This window comes from Protomyctophum bolini (assembly GCF_963924005.1).
Source record: "Protomyctophum bolini genome assembly, chromosome: 8".
Taxonomy (NCBI): Eukaryota; Metazoa; Chordata; class Actinopteri; order Myctophiformes; family Myctophidae; genus Protomyctophum; species Protomyctophum bolini.
This window is the reverse complement of record NC_137869.1, coordinates 19,692,084-19,703,592: the sequence shown is the minus strand read 5'-3', so window position 1 is coordinate 19,703,592 and position 11,509 is coordinate 19,692,084.

Sequence of the window (11,509 nt, the reverse complement as noted above, 5' to 3'; positions counted from 1 at the left end):
GACCCAGGACACAGAAGCAGCCCCTAGGAGGACCAGGACAGACCCAGGAGAGAACAGAGAAAAGGAAACAGATGAACCAGAAATAGACGAGCCAAGGACCCCAGGGGAAGTCTACAAACACATCAACACCGGGAAGAAGAACCAACGTTGGAGACTATTCCCAAAGAAAAGCATCCTCATCATAGGAGACTCAAACATGAGCCAACTTCCATCTCTGACACGACCAGATCTGCAAGTGGATTGCTACCCAGGAATGGGCTTCCAACATACGAAGGCCCTACTAGAGAGGATACCGAGCAACACCACTGTAGCCTATTGCATCCTGTCGGTTGGGATAAACGAGAGAGGCCACGCTCCAAAACAAGCGCAGAGGGCATTGAGAGAGGCCATCGCAGCAGCACAGAACGCATTCCCAACTGCAAGTATCCATGTCCCTTTAGTCAACTACTCAACTAATTTCTCAATAAAGGATAAGGATAACATGAGAGAGCTAAATCGCAATATTGTTACCTATAATTACCTCCCTAAATTGGATGACAGGGAGTTTAAAGTGGTTCCTGATAACGTACATTGGACAACAGAGACAGGCAAAGCAATGCTTGTAAATTGGCTTACTAGTTTAAACTTATAGACCCCATAAACCCAGAAAGGAGGGGGGGCAAGTCAAACATAATTAATCTGTCCCATTACTTCCAGCCAGATCAACACCAGACCGAACTGCTGGAAAAGGGACTTTCCTTTGTCCCGACACTGGATATCTATAAACAACAAACCAACAGGTTAAAGAAAGACCTTTCTCAGTATCACCGCAGATTGAAACTAGCTACACACTTTGGAATGGACCAAGGAACGGAGATACTGCCTTTTCGACCAAAATCAAGCTGGGAACCGCCTGAGAATTTAATCCCAAGCAGTCTTAAACGACTGATGCAGAAGGACATGAATACGGTAACACGCATACCAGGACACATTAAGGAAAAAGATAATCTCACAATAGAACAAACCAGGGCACTTAGGGAACTAATCAACAACAAACAAATCATTATCAAACCAGCAGACAAAGGCTCCTGCATAGTAATTATGGATAGACATCAATACCTTTTAGAAGGTGAGAGACAGCTCAACAATCAGGACCATTATAGGCAATTAGACCAACCCATTTACATGCAGACAGCTACGAAGGCCATAGCCATCATAAACAGTCTTAAGGACAAAAGGCACATAAACGCCAAACAACACCAATACTTAATAGGACAGGATAGCCCACGGGCTAGGATATTTTATCTTTTACCAAAAATACACAAAAGCCCGGATTCATGGACAATACCATATGAAATTCCACCCGGGAGACCAATTGTGTCGGACTGTGGCAGCGAGACGTATCAGACAGCAGAGTTTATTGAATATTTCCTGAACCCACTGTCGATAAAACACCCCAGTTTTATAAAAGACACTTACGATTTTGTGGACAAAATTAAAGCTATTAAAGTAGGAAAGGAGGCCCTTCTATTTTCAATAGATATAGACAGCCTCTACACAAACATTGAAACAGAATCAGGACTCCAAGCAGTCAGGGAAGTCTTTAGTAAATACCCAGACACAAGTCGACCAGAGGAGGAAATACTCCAATTACTAGACTTAAATCTAACCCAGAATGATTTTTCCTTTAACAACAAATTCTATTTACAAATCAAAGGCACGGCCATGGGAAAGAGATTTGCACCATCTTATGCAAACATTTACATGAGCATATGGGAACAGACCGCACTAGAAAAATGCAGACTTAAACCGACACATTACTATAGATTTCTAGATGATATATTTGGAATATGGGAACATAGCCAAGAAGAATTCCAGGAATTTATTGATGTTTTAAATAGCCATCATAGATCCATAACGATAAAATATGTGACACACACAGAAAGGATTGACTTTCTTGATGTAACAATCTTCAAGGGCCCAAACTTTAACACAAATGGGAAACTAGACTTAAAAGTATTCTTTAAAGAAACAGACACTCACGCCCTATTACACAAAACGTCATTCCACCCGACACACTCCTACACAGGAATAGTCAAATCACAACTACTAAGATTCCATAGGATTTGCACGCAAAGAAGTGATTTCAAAATAGCTTGTAAAACTCTATTTAATGCCCTCAGACTAAGAGGATACACTAGGACCTTCCTCCGGAAAGCCCAAAAAACCTTCTTAGAAATAAAAGTGCGAGATACAGGCCCCAAATTGGCCCTGATAACCAGTTATTCAACACAGAGCACACTAGCCAACAACAGAATAAAAAGGAATTTTGAGAACCGAACAGACGATCTTCTAAAAGATTATAAAATTATATCGGCCTACAGAAAAAATAAAAACCTTAAAGATTATCTAGTACACAGCAAGCTAAAAGAAATCAACACACCAGCACGCCAGGGACCAGAATACTTCAAACCCAAACAATTAGTAAAAAATAGAACCACAAAACGCGTCTTGGAGATTAAACAACAAATAACAGCCAGAACCAGCAACTGCATTTATTTAATCACATGTGAAAAATGTGGTTTACAATATGTCGGAGAGACAGGTAAAACAATAGGTACTAGGCTGGGACGACACAGATACAATATTAACAATGCCAAAAAGACAACCACAAGATTGGTGCAACATTTTATGGCGCACGGCATTGGAGCTCTAAAATGCGCTGGACTTCAACACAATCCTAACTGGACAGTAGGACAAAGACGTTTTAATGAAAAACAGTGGATTAAGAACCTCAACACGGATTTTCCTCGAGGCTTAAACATGCCTAAAATTAGATCTTGAACACTAAAAAACTTAAACTCAGGATTAAACTGGAGAAATCTAAAAGTGATTGGATCAGACTTCCTTCGGATACATGGCGAATGCATTTATTCCTTGCATTGTGCCTACACATGTCGCGACCTGCGGTCGCGACATGTGTAGGCACAGTGCACTGAAATCTTTTAATTCCCCCCCCCCCATCTCTCTCTCTCTCTCATTAGAGACACAGCACTACCCCTCTCTCTGTTTCTGGCGCCCCCTACTGGTATAAAGAAGTCACATACTCGTGCTCATTTACACAGGTAGGTACACAGGTACACAGGTACACGGACATTGCTGGTTGTAGGAGTGGTTGCACCACTCAAAAAAGATCTTACCATCTTCCATTCTGGAGTTATCTGCTTTTGTCTAAAAGTGGTGTTTTTGAACAGAAAGCTGAGATATTCACAGTTTTGTGTCACAGACATTGACAGGCAGATATAAATTTGAACACAAAGAATATCCTATACATACTATACACCGAATGAAAGCCCTGAATGTCTACTTTCATGAGGAAAAACAACACATTGATCCCATCTACCGTAATCAGTTTGCAACGCGTTGTCTAACACCCCTGTAACTCTGCCGTATATAAACCGTGTAGGAAAGTTCATTAGAACCGGGTCGATGTCCCCGAATCTGACCGCCTTCTGTCCATGAGTCAGGATTTGAACCGCGTAAAATCACATGTCCCGCATTCACGTGTGTTAAGTTATGTTTGAGTTGCCTAATTATGAATATCCAGACCTGGGCTGGAACACATTAAAAACCTAAACATTTCACCTGCAAACCCGCCTCCTGGTCCAGTCATTTAAGGATTTTTCTCACTGACAAACAGACCAACACACAATCCCCCTTGGTAAAGGTCAAGGTTAAATATGGTAGTTATATTTTCAACTGCATGTCAATCTCACATGTTGGTAGGGGTCAAGGTCTATTTTACACTTTCTCATCCAAGCAGGCAGCAGATATGGTCAGATATGAAAATAACATGGATTCACTTCGCCATTGATATTGTATCAGCAGCACTCAAAGTGGTTTCTGTGTATTTATAATTGGACTGAAAACAGTGGGAACCAGGGGATTTGCAGGAACATACCAGTACATGGACACTGCTCATCTCCATCCTATTGGCTGACCGTGGGTATAGATTGACTCCTTCATTCTTCTTACACTTCTCATACACACTTCTGAAATTATTCCTGCTTTATGTAAAAAAAAAGAAAAAATATATATAGGTTGTTGTTGTAATAATCAATTTAAATCGATTAGTTCAATTATTGCAGTCCTATGTCTGGCCACCAAACCCCCTGGACACAGAAACTGAACAAATGCCACCCACCCCCATTTACAATTAAGCTTGTATGCTTGTCTTGTACATAGGAGGTAATTGTCCCCATGAATAGACACATTTCATACCTGTTAGTTAAACAACCACATAAGTGCCTTTTGTTGTCATCATTTTGCGTGGTGTGGGTGATGAATGTTTGTCTGTGTGTGCACTGTGCATGCAGTGTGTGCATGTGGCTGTGTCTGTCCAAGCATACATGTGTACACGTGTGTGTGTGTGTGTCTGTGTGTGTGTGTGTGTGTGTGTGTGTGTGTGTGTGTGTGTGTGTGTGTGTGTGTGTGTGTGTGTGTGTGCGTTTACTGGTGTTGTCCTCATATAGGGTCTTGCTGTGAATGGGATTATCAGGCTAGTCATGGGATTAGCGCTTGATTCTTCTCCTGTAACCAGTGTCAGATTAACAGATCCCCATGCTTTAACAGACAGTCTGTAATGTAGACACAGAGCTGTTAGTGCTGCTATTACCTCACCCCCTGCCCAGCCTGACCCCCCAGATTGATGAAGCTGCTTATGGCCGATGTTGCCCAGGGCTGTGTTTAATTATGCTTTTATAATAGGTTAAATCTGGTCAATTACGTGCTTAAACTGTAAATCCAGTGATGAGGGACATCAGTGAAGACCAAATGGGGTTAGAAAAAGAATGATCAGGTTCAGTGTGAATGTTATTTGGATATAGTACTGTATGTACAGATGTTTGAGTTGCCCAAATAAAAACTGCAATATCCAGTTAGGTGGCGGCTGTAGCACTATTAGTATTAATATTATACACTGCAATTCTTTCACTGGGAATCTGGGATTGATTGATTGATTGATTGTATTTATCAGTATTGATTAACAGTATACACTGTATACTGTATTGAGTTGTGCACAACTCAATACAAAAACTGTTAACTGTGGTTTACACCATAAAGAATTACACTTGTTTACAATAGGGTCCACCAGTTTCAATTCATCAGAACATTTAGAGACGTACAAATATACACTTCTATATAACAAAAAACAGGAAATCATCATAAAAGCAGGTAAAAAGGGGGAAAAAGGGGAGGGCACTCATACTTTTACAGGGGCTAGTTTCGAATTGCAGCCATCCATACGTGCCCTTTGAGAGCGGTTTTGAAGGAGTCAAGGTATTCACATGTCTCAATGACTGTTGGTAGGGTGTTCCACATTTTGCGAAATTAATTTATCATAATTAGAGGCTTAGGCTAACTGCTGTAGATGTTTTACCATTCATAGATTGTATATTCCATCCTCATTATGTTCGCTGTAGATAGACTTTATATACAGTCCCACTGTGTAGATGGCTGGCAGACACACACGCACACGCAAGCGCACGCATGCACGCACGCACGTAGAGTTTGTGCTTGAAATGTACTGTAATTCTGCAAACTGTTAATAAAGATTTCAATCAATCAATCAAAAGACAGAGTATAGGATATATGTGCATATGATGAGACATTGATGTACAGTATATATTATATACATCAACCTTGCATCATAATCCCATATGCCCGTGTTACTGGTCGTGAGACTCGTGATACATTGTACATTGATACTATTCATATGCAAATTCCAGTCAGTCCAAGTGCAGGCCAGGCCAGACTTTAAGCCTCATATTTGGTACGCTGTATCTTATGTTCTACTTTTTACATTTCAATTTTTTGTTCTGTACATTTTGCTGCATCTTTGTCCTACTTCAGTGCTGTATGACAACTCAGAACTGAATTACCCTTGCGGGATCATTAAAGGTCTATCTATCGTTTTTATAAATACCATTATTGATATTCTCATTTCCTCTCAGTTTAGAGGGGATTTCTTTAAGGACATGCTTTCCCCAAGAATCAATTAATAATGTTTTACAGATAATTCGTAAGACTGTAAGTTTCAGGAGAACTTTTGGGGTCAAGGGAGCTGAAAAGAGCTCCCGTGAGACAGACAGTGGTTCCCAAACCTTTTTATGTCAAGGACCCCCAAATTGACACTAATTGACCCCCATTTGAAAATATATATGCCAGGGACCCCCATAAGAGAAGTTTTTACGGCTGTAGCAGTGATTCTCAACCCGTTTAATTTCAAGGACCCCCAGTTTGACATGCATTAGTCTACGGACCCCCATTTAATGGCAATTCTATCTCTGGGACCCCCAATTAATATTGTAAAATCAATGTTAATTCAACTCTGAGAGTGTGCAAATGTAACCACATTTTTTTTCCAAACTATCATTTAGCTGGGGACCCCCTGGAACTACCTCAAGGACTTTGGGAACCACTGGTATAGAGTTCTCAACATTGGGTCTGGGGCCCACCAGGGGTCCAAATCACGGGTTCATTCGTCCCTTTTGTACATAGTCAGTTAAAATAACTCTGAGGATCTTCAGTGTAGATTGCGGTCCCAAAGATAAACATCAAAAGGGGGTCACATGGTCTATTGCATATCAAACTGGGGAGTCTTTGAATTAAAAAAAGATTGAGAATCGGCCACACAAACACAAAAGTATACTGTATTATAGCTGGGACTTTAATCTGAATGGACAAATAAGACACAGACATGCAGAGCAATGAGAGACCCCCCAGGAGGGGGACAGACAGAGAGAGGTCATTTAGGGTTGAAGGAAGAGGGGAGGGTGGGGATGAAGAAGGGATTACGGTGGTCGATACCCCGGTCCCCTGTCCCAGACTGAGAGATGACACTAAATGACTCTTTAAATCACTTAATTCGCTCCCACCCCTTGTACTCCCAGTGTCCCCACTGGGGCCCCCCCCCCCCCCCCCCCCCAGTGTCCCCACCCCATGTTTTCCCAAACAATGGGTCTCCCCCCCTTTTTTTTCTTTTTACATTTCCTACAGAGAAAAAAAAAATCTCTTTTTTATCAGATTTGTCAGAAATGTAAAACTTTTTTTTTAAATAATTGAAGATATTTTTTTAAGAGGTTCGGGCACCCTTGGCTGCAATGCCAGACCGACAGCATGCACAGATTCAAATTCCCCAATCCCGACGACCTTTGCTGCGTGTCAATCCCCATCTCTCTCTCTATTTACTGTCCTATCAAGTATCAATAAAGGCATAAAAGCCCAAAAATAAAAAGAAAGAAATAGTGAAAATAGAAGATGTACGTATAGGCTATGAGCTGGTACATCTGCTAAATTCCCTATATGTTTGTGGATAATTCATAAAGTATTTTTGTTAGTTTGGGTCCCGGGTAGACACCTCATTTATCTTTTTGGTCTTTTGTGAGAGATGACACTAAATGACTCTCTCACACATACAGTATAATGTTTCTTTGTTACCCCCTCCTCCTCTCACACATACAGTATAATGTTTCTTTGTTACCCCCGCCTTCCCGAGTTGATGTCCAGGATTACATGGGATTATATTATATTATTCTACCTATGCAAATACATTCCCAGTATCTGTCTCTCTCTCACCCATGCTCGCTCGCTCACTCACACGCACGCACGCACGCACGCACGCACGCACGCACGCACGCACGCACGCACGCACACACACACACACACACACACACACACACACACACACACACACACACACACACACACACACACACTTTTTGATTATATGTGGCTTGCGGCAGCCCAAGCCATTTGCGGATGAAGGAGTTGGCTTTTGCCTCCATCCGGCTAACGGCTGATGAGGTGACTTCACACAGTTTGAGAGGCCACATCACCCTCGGGTACAAGGTGAAGTGATAGCACCACACCTTGTGCTTTCCGGGCAACTGGGTTGAGTCGATCTTCGACAGGCCTTCTGACAGCTGCTGAAGGAGGGTTTCCCCCACATCCTTGTCTTCCCAGGCTTCGGATACGAAGAGGATGGGGGAGATGGAGCATCCCATTGCAATCCCAACTTTCCAAACAAGAAGTGACCTTCTAGTATAGGGACGTACCCGGTGGAGGTGGGAGCTAGAGGCTTTGTTGGTAGCTCCACGTCACGCCTGCTCAAGGACATGGGGAAAGACTGAGCAAGGCCACTAAAGAACTCTCAGAGGAAGCAGAGAAAGCAAGTCACTGGCTCTGGCTGAGACGACGAGACAGGTCTTGGGGGGAACATCAAAATAAGTTGCACTGCAGGGGGTGTCAGGGAGGCCCTGTTCACTGCCCCGCCACCAGGAGATGTTCTGGATAAGGGGCCAAACATCCATGAATGAACTGAATGAACTGAGGCTCACAGTCATTCATCAAAGGACCTCTGACCTTTAGATCTCCCAATTATATGATTGTAGGAATTATATGATCCCCTCTATCCACTCCCAGGATTTTTGTAGCCTGGTTAACCACTTCCTCTTGAAATCGCATTTCCATTAATTTCCAGTAATTCCATTACATTGCATTAAGTCGTGTAAAGAACTCTCAATGGCCTCATTATTGAAGGTTTTGAGGATTCAGCCATACAGTATACAACGACTAAATTGAGAAAACTATTAAAAGCCTCTACTTATGATCTTTAGCTTTATTAACCATATTATAGTCTAGACTTGAATTACAACAGTAGTCGGACCAATTTTCTCCATCAAAAAATCGTAAACAATTATGCATGCTGGGTGGTTAAATTTCACTGAAAACAAAAAATATGTTTTTTTTGGGGAAGCACAGCTAGTGTGTGCGGAACAGCACTGCTTGGGATCTCAAGGTAGGCTCTGTATACATACAGAGAGACACAAACACAATTGTAATTGCATGGAGAGGGGGTTAGAATGAGCATATTTAAAGTCAGATAATGACTGTAATCACCCTGTGTACGGCTAAAGAGGCGTTCAAATGTACTGTGCTGTGAGCTAGCCCGTCACACTGTGAGCGTGCTGCATGCGGGGGAGGAGGTGGCCATTGTAACACGACGATGAGCACACATGCCACCTCTGCACACTGTACAACAACATGGCATGGAAAGGGGGCTACAGGGCCCTCATTTGGGGTTCTAGCACTAGAATTTTTTTCAGATGTCAAGATTTTCTGAGATGATAGAATGGTGATGGATGATGATGCTCATGGAAGGGGAACCTTCTGAAAGCTTCATGGGCAAAGATAATTAACTTCAAAATAATATACAAAAACAGTCAAAATGACCTCTCAGACCTTCTAGTGCTAGGGGATGGCAATTGTCCCTCGAGCTTTCACATTTAAGGGCTGTATTTTGTGTGTCTTACTCTTAAGTACCAGGTCTTATTACCTAACTTGAGTAAACTAAAGACCTGGAGGCGTGATCAATGCTCTTTGGCCACTCAGAATAGCCAAATGGCATTGATCACGCCTCCAGGTCTTTAGTTTACTCAAGTTAGGTAATAAGACCTGGTACTTAAGACACGCAAAATATTTAAGAGCCATCATCTTTCTGTGTACATATCCCACTGAGCATTTTTGTAGTCTAATAGACTAAATGGCAAAAAAAGGTCTAAAAACGGGGGTCAAAATAGTCTAAAACAACGTTTAATCTAATTAAACAACGTCGTTTCAACGTCTATAGACGGTCTACATTTATACCTTGATTAGCCTGGCTAATAGACTGCTAAAAAACTAGACTATTTTGACCCCATTTTTTTTAAAGCCGAAAATTGCTCAGTGGGATACGTTGCATTGGACTTCTCGCATCCATATATTTTCGTGCCTGCGTTTGCTCTCTACCCCCACACTCAGTCTCTCTCTCTCTCTCTCTCTCTCTCTCTCTCTCTCTCTTATGTGATCATGTTGCTTGGTAACAGCGTAAGAATGATCAAAAGGGCTGAAGCGATGTGTCTTCACAGCAGTAAAGAAAGAGGATGCTCATACACAGTACGCGCCACGGTATACACAGTCAATTATGGAAAGTACCTAAGTACGCTTACTCAATTATTGTATTTAAGTAGCTTACAATTTGAGGCACTTTTACTTTACTTCCATATTGTACTTTTTTACTCTACTACAATAATTTGACATGCTTTAGTTACTATAGTGACTTTGCAGATTCAGATTGTTAATACCAAATATGTAAAAAATAACCACATGCCTTATTTGATTACTGATTACTGCCAATATCTTTCTACTTTTGATGTTTGTTTGTTTTAGTAGCTCAAGAAAAGTCTACCAAAGCAAACAGTGAGAGAGGGCAGTGTGTTTCTGCAGGTGGACAAACCACCACACTATATGCCAGTGGCTGATAACTGCTGGTATAGAGGGAAATGATTGGTGTGTATACTATGTATATGTACTGTACGACTCCCATTGGCCAATTGTTGGAGACTGTCTGTAGCCTACATTACTTAACCTGAACAGCTCCCATTGGCTGTCAGGTATCTCCCAATGGCTAGCAACAGAACTGTTGTTGAACTGGGTAGCTCCTTAGAGTATATATTAATATATACTCTAAGGGTAGCTCCCAGTGGGTCAACAGGTTGAACTGGGAATCTCTTACTATACTATACTATAATATAATATAATATAATATAATATAATATAATATAATATAATATAATATAATATAATATAATATAATATAATAGTATATATTAGACCAAAAAAATGCTCAGTGGGCTCCCTATTTGAATGTTTGGCATGTTGGTGGCAGCAGAGAAAAGGTCAAGGTTTGACCTAAATTAATGGTAGCATAAGTAACATGAGTAAATGCTGTGTCTGTATGACGGTTCAGGAGAAGATACTAAATTAACACTGATGCTGATACACATTGTTTTTATGCTGATTTAAAAAATGGCCTGATGGTGGTGCTAGCGTGTCATGGGTTCACCAAAACCTAACATGTTTCTTGCTCTTTGGGGCAATCTGACAATTTGTTTTGATGTTATTGGTCACCAGGACTGACTCCAGGTAACTCATGACCTTTAAAGGTCACGTGAGGGTCACGGTATGGCTCAACGCAACACAAGTGCAGACATTTTATTGCGATACCTAATCAGATCGGTCCAACGCGATACAATATGGGCATTACTGATATATGATACGTATAAAAATATACATACCTACACATATGTTCACAGAGAGACAGAGAATAATAGCCTCCTAATTACAACTGCAGTATTTGATAAATATGTCCTTTTCTTGACTGGCAGTATTCCAACCCAGGTCTACATCATACTGTACATAAGTATGTAGGCTACGTATAAGTTTGTTGTTGGCTTTTTTACCTTGCAAAAATACTATATTCCACATGTGGCATGTGGGTTTTGAAATGTACTGTTACTTACAGGTGAGCTCAAGGAGTAATCTATAATGAGCCTTAATGATGATAATCAATATCAATAAACATATCAATCAATCAATCAATCAATCAAGTGTCTTGCTCAAGGACACTTCGACACTAACTCTGGGGGAGCCC